At 40.4% G+C, this 9,952-nt stretch overlaps 1 long non-coding RNA gene across 3 annotated transcripts; it reads left to right on the top strand.

The window, feature by feature from the left end:
* The first annotated feature begins 2,044 nt into the window (after positions 1 to 2,044).
* Positions 2,045 to 6,260, top strand: LOC106584889 (uncharacterized). 3 transcript variants are annotated; one of them, XR_014381197.1, is made up of 3 exons: positions 2,045 to 2,137; positions 2,898 to 3,790; positions 3,920 to 6,260. It is a non-coding gene; the product is annotated as an uncharacterized LOC106584889 (long non-coding RNA). The 3 variants fall into 3 exon arrangements; XR_001323857.3 differs by having other exon boundaries at positions 2,057 to 2,177; XR_006761312.2 differs by having other exon boundaries at positions 2,045 to 3,790.
* The last annotated feature ends 3,692 nt before the right edge of the window (positions 6,261 to 9,952 follow it).

Genomic DNA, 9,952 nt, shown 5'->3' with positions numbered 1-9,952 from the left:
TAAGCATTAGGAGCCGGTTTCCCTGACACAGAGTAGTCCAGGCCTTTAAAAAAAAAAATGAAATGTTGAAAAATAAAATAACCTGTCACAACATATTGTATATTTGCAGTTCTCACGTGTTTGCCATTTATCACACAGATGGAGATCTAATCAATGCTGAAGACGGTGCAACCATTCAAGCACAAAAGAGAATCAAAACAACAGGTATAACTGCTATATTTCAATCCACTTATTTAGGCTTAAGGTTCTGTACAATCAATCTACATTTTTGTATTGTGCCACATTGTCACGATAATGCAAAATGCATCATATGTTGCAAAACACATGATGATGTGGCTCAATACACTTTGCATCTTGAAGGGCAATATCTTGATTGCTGGCATGTAAAACATTTTGGAGCTGGATCAACAGTGCACTAATGAAGAGAAAAAAAAACATTTTTGAGTGGATTATTCCATTAATACTACAAATGGAGCTGAAACGTAAAATAAGGATTGTATCAATAATTTGCTATCATATTTTTATTTTTTATTTATTTATTTCACCTTTATTTAACCAGGTAGGCAAGTTGAGAACATGTTCTCATTTACAATTGCGACCTGGCCAAGATAAAGCAAAGCAGTTCGACAACATACAAAAACACAGAGTTACACATGGAGTAAAACAACATACAATCAATGATGCAGTAGAAAAAAAATAATAATAATAAATAAATAAATAAAAATTTAAAAAATACTATATACAATGTGAGCAAATGATGTGAGATAAGGGAGGTAAAGGCAAAAAAATGCCATGGTGGCAAAGTAAATAAAGTATAGCAAGAAAAACACTGGAATGGTAGATTTGTAGTTTGAAGAAAGTTCAGAGATAAAATATAAATAATATGGTGCAAAGGAGCAAAATAAATAAAATAAATAAATACAGTAGGGGAAGAGGTAGTAGTTTGGGCTAAATTATAGATGGGCTATGTACAGGTGCAGTGATCTGTGAGCTGCTCTGACAGCTGGTGCTTAAAGCTAGTGAGGGAGATAAGTGTTTCCAGTTTCAGAGATTTTTGTAGTTCGTTCCAGTCATTGGCAGCAGAGAACTGGAAGGAGAGACGACCAAAGGAGGAGTTGGCTTTAGGGGTGACCAGAGAGATATACCTGCTGGAGCGCGTGCTACAGGTGGGTGCTGCTATGGTGACCAGTGAGTGGAGATAAGGGGGGACTTTACCTAGCAGGGTCTTGTAGATGACCTGGAGCCAATGTGTTTGGCGACGATTATGAAGCGAAGGCCAGCCAACGAGAGCGTACAGCATTGAGACAAAAATATTAAATAGTTTTACGATCCTGTGTTTTAAGCTTTCAAATGATATTAAAAACAAACGTATTATCTTTATTAATGACAGGGCTATGGGTATTTCATGATAGAGTGGGGGTCCAAAATGAGCCAACTGAGCACCTCTATCCCCTGAATGGTTGGTCATTCAGGTCCAAGATTCACGTCCTCATCATTTCTACCATCGGCATGTATAGAACGTTTGATTTCAATAAAAAAGGTGATTCATTTAATATGGAATAACCTCACGGCTACTTGATCACTTTCACTCTCATCACCACAGACAAAATATACCAGATACATCATTGGTGATAGAAATCTGAAGCATCCGTTTAGAACTTCCACTCACCAGCAAATATAGTGAGAAGAACATGCAGTATTTTGAGCGCAGAACATTTTTTGCTCACACTACAGACTGCTATATCGATCTGCTAATACATGACTAGTAAAGGGCCAGTGCACACTTATTATTTTTAAACCTTTTATTTTGTATTTTTTTTATTCAGATTTATCAGGGGGTGCTGTATGACAGACTCCATGAAATGATGACCTCTTCCTAAATATTTGGTAAAATATAAAACATTTTGGTATGGTTTCCTAGAAGCAAGGGTGGCTCATATAATCCATTTGGCTCAACTTACCCCACTCTCCCCTGCACCAAATGTTTTAGACTTGACGCTTTGCCAAAGTTTCAAAAAAAATTGTTTAGGAGTCCAAGGGTGAATTGAGTTCTTGCCCGCACAGACTGTTTGATCTGTTCGTAGAAGAGTGGCTGAACATGGATACGGATCGGCCCACGGTGTCAAGACATGCAGAGGTAGACACCGAAATATTAGATCAACTAGAAAAACACAAAGGTAATTGATTTAATATGGAATAGCCTCATGGCTACCTCATCAGTTTCACTATAAAAAAGGTATCATTGTGAATTATTTACGTTCTGCAACTTTGTAAAGGCGTCCGCATGCTTCCCAGCCAACACAGTTCGGAAGAGTTCGTGCATGGTGACATTTAGTGACGTTTTTGTTCGTTTTGGACTTCGGTGAGGGTTTTTTCAGCTGTTCAGGTACACCATTTATTTTATTTTTTTCCTTATCAAGGCAAGCTGAAGTTCAGAACTGAAGTCTACGCCCCTTCGGTGATTGGTCAACAATAGGGATTCTTCAATAAAGTATTTTTTTGTCATTCAACGAGAGATGACTCATTTTGATGCAAATCTTTTCATTAAGAAATACTGCACCAAACATCTTAGTCTCACAATTTTACATCTAACTAAGATCTCCTCTACAAAAACGTCGAAATTAATAACAGATTTCTTGAGTTATTTTAGATCCATTCTGACTGTTTTGAGGAAGCGTATACTGGCTACAGCGTATCAAAATGGACCAACAGTACTATTGCCGTGTTCTCGTTTTTCAAGCAAAGGTCTTTTGAAGGGAGTAGGCGAGCACACTCGCTCGGGTTCGCCTAGCCGCCAGCCGAACTGAAGCATGCTGACGCCTTAACAAAACATTGTCACAGTTATCCCAAGGATGAATTTGCAAACATAACATTTGATTAATTTGATCTGTTCATAGAAGAGTGTCTGAACATGGATACGGATAGGCCCATGGAATCAAGACATGCAGAGGTAGACACTGAAGTATTAGATCAATTAGAAAACAGCAGCATTGTACAAGCAACCAACAAGCAAACTTTGTGGGCTCTAAACTGCTTGAAGGACTGGCTGGCAGAGAAACAGATGATAGTGGATTTTTCAACCATTGAGAAATCTGAAATGAATGTCCTCTTGCGAGATTTTTACTGTTCTGTTCGAAGGGGTAAAGGTGGGGAGTATTGCATCCCAAGCTATATTGGAATCCGGGCTGGCGTGAACAGATTCATTAACCTCCCTCCCCTTAGCAGAACCTGGTGCTTGATGAAGGACAGTTTACCTCCTCTAATAATGTATTTATTGGGGTACTAAAGAAACTCAGACGAGAGGGCAGGGACAAAACTACCCATCCTAAGGTGATTAAAGCACAAGACCTTGAGATTCTTCAAAACTCTACTGTGCTAAGCCCCTACACACCCAGAGGACTAGTGAACAAAGTGTGGTTTGATATCCAGTTACACTTTGGCCCCAGAGGAAAAGAGGGCAATAGACAGCTAACGCCACAGTCGTTTGTAATAAGGTACGATGAAAACGGAGCAAAATATGCAACGCTGACTTCCAAAGAAGAAAGACTGAACCACAAAGATGCAGAAGAGCAGAACTGGCAGAATCGCTGTGGGAATCATGTTCCAGAACCCTGGTAGTCACCTCTGTCCAGTCGCCTCCTTGGAGAAGTATCTGAGCAAGATCCCTTCAGATGCCACTGCCTTCTACCTCCATCCTAAGAAGATGGTCATCACCAGTGACAGCATATGGTATAGCCAGGAGCCAATGGGGTTCAACTACCTTTCATCAATGCTGCCCCGACTGTGCCAGGTTTGCTTTTTTTTCTAGCAAATTTCGTAACATTTTAATATTCGCTAAATAGCTAAGTTGTACTCATAACTCAACCTGTTGTTGCTTCTTGACTCGCTTTTCTCACTCATTCTCTTTTTCTCTCTCTAGGAGGCTGGTACATTGGAAAAGTACACAAACAACTGCTTCCGATCTTTGCGCGAGATCATGTCTGTCAGCAGACTGATAGTTCCTTGAAAAGTTATTGAAAACCATCAATGGACAACAGAAAGAGATGTCAAATATGCACAATGTGAGTCAAGGCAGTGACACACTTCTGTTTTACTTCCTACCAGCAACATTGTCTTGGTCTTATACACAAATAGAGAGCTTGCCAAGATGCATACAGTCCTCACCATATGTATTTGGACACTGAAGCTAAGATTTACATTTTTTTGCTCTATATTCCAGCATTTTCACCAACAAGTTGTACTCTACTGGAAACTGTTTAACCATAATCATCCATTTAGAAAATGTAAAGTTTAGGAAAAGAATCTCAGCACTATGAAGAATGGATGCATAAGAGGTTGCTTCTGATAGAGAACAGGGGGAATTAATTTTTGTATGAGGATTTCTAAAATATCATTTTGTTTGTGACTGGAAGCAATTTGAGGTTATACTTCCTAGATCTGTTTTTATACTGGTAAAAAAAAACATGTCCACACCACTTTGTATACCATCTCTTGTGGCAAATGGCCATACTTACAGCTGTTTAACAAATTAATTGTACCCTTCACATAGAAATGATATTTCCCTAATTTACAAGATCTATTGTTTAAAGGTTATGTACCAACTATATAAAATTACCTGTACCCCCTTAAATTCAAGATTTTGAACTATATATCTCTTTCTCAGAAATAAATGGAACTAACAAAACAATTGTGCAAGCTATAAGAGTGCTTGAGAGTTAAGGTAGTAACAAGAAGTATGGAAAACCAGATGAGCCAAACATACGTTGCGGGAAGGAACAAAAGGCCCAAGAGAAGTTGTAAACCATAGGGAACCAGGAATAAGAACGCATCGAGAGAACATATGGAGTGAAACAACCTCATCTGAGGGCATTTGATGTAGAATATGAGTAATAACAAGTACATGTATTCTGAAGTGTGTAGGCATAGTGCACTTGATTACATTATAATTTTGGTCTACATGCATAATTGTAGCCTACCTTTCCTTCACGGCACTAGGGCTGCTGAATCAAGTGCACCGACGCTTAACAGCGCGAAACAAATGTAAAAACAAATAGGAAAGCAAGGCTTTATCAGTTTATAAACCATGTCTTTGGGCTTATCGTTGTTTTTTTACAGAAATGCTTGGAGATCACGATAGACCTGTTGGTAACCACTGTTGTAGCCTTTTACTTACGAAGCACATCGGAGCATAAATTGAAGTAACTTTCCCCACTAAAGATTGACCGTTTCTCACCAAGGTAGGGCAAAGGCCTGCAAATGACTAAACCTGATAATCGCCCAAAAGTACACTGGTGAGAAGAATCTGTAGTAAAACCCAGACTCAGAGAATAAACTGTCTAACAAAATGAATAATTAGACATTCGAAAACCACCTCTAACCATTTACAAAATTATTGGAATGACCACACAAACTGTGAAATTGTTATTCATGGGCTGCGGGCAACCAGCTGAAAACCACAAATCAGAACTTATATATTGCAGTCGATGACCACCCTGCCACTTGCTACTGGGAGGAGAATATAACCATTATACAAGATGGAACTGTGACTGCAAGGATTGACCTAACATGTAAAAAATGTTTGTAGAAAAACATTTGTTTATGAGAATGAATGAAATACCTAGAGTGATGAGTTAGGCAGGCATAGGTATACTGAGCTCATAAAGCATGGATGAAAACTTTCATCACTGAAGAATCATTTAATAAAATGGCAGTATATTGCAAAGTAGGCTACGATTATGCGTGTAGGCCAACATAATGTAAAATCTGAATGGCTATGCTTATAGACTTTAGGATACTTGTTTTACTGATTACTATACAATACTGGTCCATGCTTGCCGGCAAGGGAGTGTCAGGAAATGTAGAAACTGAAATTCCAAATTCAAGTGTTGTAGTTATCCATCTCCAGCTTTTAGCTTTTGCACTCAACATGGAAATATAATTGTTGTATTGAAGAATACAAGGCTTATCAAGAGACTACGCATGATTATTCATGTAACACACCGACAGTGTTATATTACAATGAGCTATAATATAATCACTAGGCCTATGCATTGCATGCAGAATGTTAAAGAATGTGATGAGTTACTATGAATGTCGTCAAATCGGTATAAGCATTAATTAATTAATGAATTACCTAAAGATTTGGATATATCTCTGTTCACTTCCGGCAAAAGAAAGTTTATGACACAAGACAACATATTTTGATTTATTTTTTATTATTACATCATTTACAAAAATAAACATTTGAATATTAAAACATATCTACTTGCAGTGAAGCAGCTCAACATTTACATTACATTCAGTCATGTAACAGACTCCCATCCATAGCAACCCACAGAAGCAACCAGCTTCAACACCCTGCTCAAGAGCAGCTCTACCACAAGGTCAAAAACGGGGACCCGAACCAGCGACCTATCAGCCACCGGCCCAAGCTCCCAACTGCCAGGCCACCAGCCCTCCAAGATCCACAGTTCCCTGAGAGCTGCCCCTCGACCATCCAAGACCCCGCCCCCCCATATTTAAATGTGTGTGTATGTGCACATGTGTGGGTTTGAATGCAAGTGTGTGTATATGCATGTGTACACACGTACAAAACCTGCGCGGCATCAGCCTCAGGCAAACAGGCATTAGATGTAACAACGTTGCCCCTCGGGTGTTATTCAAACTTTATTTTTTTCTAAACTAAAAAAAAAAAACGTTTATCTTTGACGATCATTCTGTCCCCCGCCCAGCAACTCTACTCCCACTTGTCTCCAATTCCACATTACAACCCTCAGCCTATCCCACCCATCTCTGCTGGCTACCCTCTTCTGATTTCTACGTGCCATATAGCTTTCAAATATGCTGTGATGTTTAACATACCATTCGAATCTATCTAATTGAATAGAATCCACAGATTGCACGTTGAAGATAAATACTTTTACTAAGAGTATTAGTAATTGACTGACCAGGCCTCTCCAGATCTCCCAACAACATCTATTTCTATAGTAAATTTTAGATTAATGTTATGCTTTTTCAGCCATTCCTGAACCTGAGACCAGAAACGGGCTACTTGAGGGCAATACCAAAACAAGTGGTCTATTGATTCTGTATCTTCACAACGAAATCTGCAGAGCTGTGATGATTGTATGCCCCAAATATTCAACATTTTGTTGGTGGCAAGAATTCTGTACCAACATTGTAGCTGAAAAGCACGAAGTCTTGAATATTGCGTCGTTTTATGTATCAGCTCATATACCCTGTACCATGGAATCGGTACATCAAAAATCTCTTCCCAGCTATTTTGCTATCTGTGTGGCACAGCTGTCAGTATACTGGTCCTCAAATGAAACTGGTATAATTTCCTATTTATGCTATTTTTATTTCTCTGCCAGTTTTGATGATTTATATTGGGCAGACAGATCAGTTCACTGCCTCCTCAATTTTTGGGGTGTAATCAATTGGTTGTAATCTTGGATTGAGCAGACCTTCTCATACAATTATGATAACTCCATGAAAGACATTACTCTACCATTCCAATTTACAATATCATTTAAAAACAAAATATGACTTTCAGACATATTTTCCATAAATATAGTTATTTTATCAACCAGCACAATTGAGTTCAACCATAATATTTGTTGTGATATTTGTTCTGTCTTTTCAGGGGGATGAAATTGTAACCAGCTGCAGTGCTTGTTTGAAAAATATAAATACTTTGAAAAAGGTTTAATTATCAATTCATCGAAAATGACACATGGCAATCTGCAAAATGGCTTTTTTTAAACAATGGATGACCTTTTCATAGTAATCTACCGGTACTTGAGAACTATATAGGGTTCAAGTAAAACTTTTGTGTAAGTGAAGCTTTTCGAGAGCGGTTTAGTGCTTTTATACACTGCTCAAAAAAAATAAAGGGAACACTTAAAAAACACAATGTAACTCCAAGTCAATCACACTTCTGTGAAATCAAACTGTCCACTTAGGAAGCAACACTGATTGACAATAAATTTCACATGCTGTTGTGCAAATGGTATAGACAACAGGTGGAAATTATAGGCAATAAGCAAGACACCCCCAATAAAGGAGTGGTTCAGCAGGTGGTGACCACAGACCACTTCTCAGTTCCTATGCTTCCTGGCTGATGTTTTGGTCACTTTTGAATGCTGGCGGTGCTTTCACTCTAGTGGTAGCATGAGACGGAGTCTACAACCCACACAAGTGGCTCAGGTAGTGCAGCTCCAGGTAAAAAAACCTGTCTGATCAGGATGAACAATACCTGGTAAAACCTTTTTAATTCTGAGTGCTATGCATTTCGCTAGTATTTTTGCATCACAACATTAAAGTGTGAGAGGCCTCCAGGTTTTTAGAATGACTGGATCTTTGTATTTGCCATCTGGATCTTGTTTTAATAATAGTGAAATCAAACCTTGCAGAGTACCTGACAGACTACCATTTCTATAGGAATAGTTCAAACAAGCTGATAATGGAGCTTTGTGTGTGTATGTATCTATGTATGTATGTATGTATGTATGTGTGTGTGTGTGTATATATATATATATATACTGCTAAAAAAAATAAAGGGAACACTTAAACAACACAATGTAACTCCAAGTCAATCACACTTCTGTGAAATCAAACTGTCCACTTAGGAAGCAACACTGATTGACAATACATTTCACATGCTGTTGTGCAAATGGAATAGACAACAGGTGGAAATTATAGGCAATAAGCAAGACACCCCCAATAAAGGAGTGGTTCTGCAGGTGGGGACCACAGACCACTTCTCAGTTCCTATGCTTCCTGGCTGATGTTTTGGTCACTTTTGAATGCTGGCGGTGCTTTCACTCTAGTGGTAGCATGAGACGGAGTCTACAACCCACACAAGTGGCTCAGGTAGTGCAGCTCATCCAGGATGGCACATCAATGCGAGCTGTGGCAAGAAGGTTTGCTGTGTCTGTCAGCGTAGTGTCCAGAGCATGGAGGCGCTACCAGGAGACAGGCCAGTACATCAGGAGACGTGGAGGAGGCCGTAGGAGGGCAACAACCCAGCAGCAGGACCGCTACCTCCGCCCTTGTGCAAGGAGGAGCAGGAGAAGCACTGCCAGAGCCCTGCAAAATGACCTCCAGCAGGCCACAAATGTGCATGTGTCTGCTCAAACGGTCAGAAACAGACTCCATGAGGGTGGTATGAGGGCCCGATGTCCACAGGTTGGGGTTGTGCTTACAGCCCAACACCGTGCAGGACGTTTGGCATTTGCCAGAGAACACCAAGATTGGCAAATTCGCCACTGGCGCCCTGTGCTCTTCACAGATGAAAGCAGGTTCACACTGAGCATGTGACAGACATGACAGAGTCTGGAGACGCCGTGGAGAACGTTCTGCTGCCTGCAACATCCTCCAGCATGACCGGTTTGGCGGTGGGTCAGTCATGGTGTGGGGTGGCATTTCTTTGGGGGGCTGCACAGCCCTCCATGTGCTCGCCAGAGGTAGCCTGACTGCCATTAGGTACCGAGATGAGATCCTCAGACCCCTTGTGAGACCATATGCTGGTGCGGTTGGCCCTGGGTTTCTCCTAATGCAAGACAATGCTAGACCTCATGTGGCTGGAGTGTGTCAGCAGTTCCTGCAAGAGGAAGGCATTGATGCTATGGACCACCCGTTCCCCAGACCTGAATCCAATTGAGCACATCTGGGACATCATGTCTCGCTCCATCCACCAACGCCACGTTGCACCACAGACTGTCCAGGAGTTGGCGGATGCTTTAGTCCAGGTCTGTGAGGAGATCCCTCGGGAGACCATCCGCCACCTCATCAGGAGCATGCCCAGGCGTTGTAGGGAGGTCATACAGGCACGTGGAGGCCACACACACTACTGAGCCTCATTTTTGACTTGTTTTAATGACATTACATCAAAGTTGGATCAGCCTGTAGTGTGGTTTTCCACTTTAATTTTGAGTGTGACTCCAAATCC

This window comes from Salmo salar, chromosome 02 (genome assembly GCF_965601325.2).
Source record: "Salmo salar chromosome 02, fSalSal1, whole genome shotgun sequence".
Lineage (NCBI taxonomy): Eukaryota > Metazoa > Chordata > Actinopteri > Salmoniformes > Salmonidae > Salmo > Salmo salar.
This window is presented reverse-complemented; position numbering and strand designations above follow the sequence as displayed.